Here is an 858-nt window from a genome sequence, read left to right on the forward strand (position 1 = left end):
TTTTTTAAATATAAAGACTTCTCCAGTATTGAGATGGCCATGCAAACTATTTTACCACAGCTGGCTGAGAATGACATTTTTGTGGTTTTGCAAGCTGATTCCTTTTTGTGAAAGTTTTCAAAAAACAAGCAAAATGAGATCCCAGACATCTGAATCACCAGACAGTCAAAAAGAATTATGCACATGTTTAAGTATTTGACTTCCTAAAGCAAAAATATGAAATGCCAGTGACCCCTTTGTGTGTGCAGTTGGGAGCACCCCATTCCTGTGCCTAGGCTGCAACAGGCAAAGGATTTACTTCAGAGCCTAGTCCTTCATTTCAGCCCAACTGGAAGTCAGTTTTTTAAGCAGAACAACAATTTAAAACCTAACACATTTTGTCCTTCTTCTATGGACTAGGGACACTGACCTTATAAATATCTGAAATTCTTCCACTGCCCGTAAACAAAAATGGACTGCAGGCAGTCATGATCATATGTCACTCGGACAAAACATTCTTACTCCTTGGCTACTTTTTGGAAAGGTTGTTTGCTGTCAATCAAGTAACAAGTTCTGCTTATAATAATGGTGATGACATCAGATCTGTAGAAGAGAAGATTAGTATGGGGAGTCTAAATATATAAACCAGAAGGTCATGGGACACATCCAGCGCCAGTTGAAGTCAATGGCCTCTGTTCAGTTCGATCAAAACTGGACTGATCCATGTAGGATTAAGAGGTTTATATACTTTATATATTTATTTATTTATTTTCCCTATAGCCAGTATGGCTTGCAGCCTAGCATGTTTTTAAGGTGACCTGGATCTTTGATTTGTCTGACAAGAAAAGGTGATCGTCCCTATTTTTATTTTTATGAGAC

The sequence above is a fragment of the Corvus brachyrhynchos genome, unplaced genomic scaffold (assembly GCF_000691975.1).
Source record: "Corvus brachyrhynchos isolate BGI_N302 unplaced genomic scaffold, ASM69197v1 scaffold66, whole genome shotgun sequence".
NCBI classification, from domain to species: Eukaryota; Metazoa; Chordata; class Aves; order Passeriformes; family Corvidae; genus Corvus; species Corvus brachyrhynchos.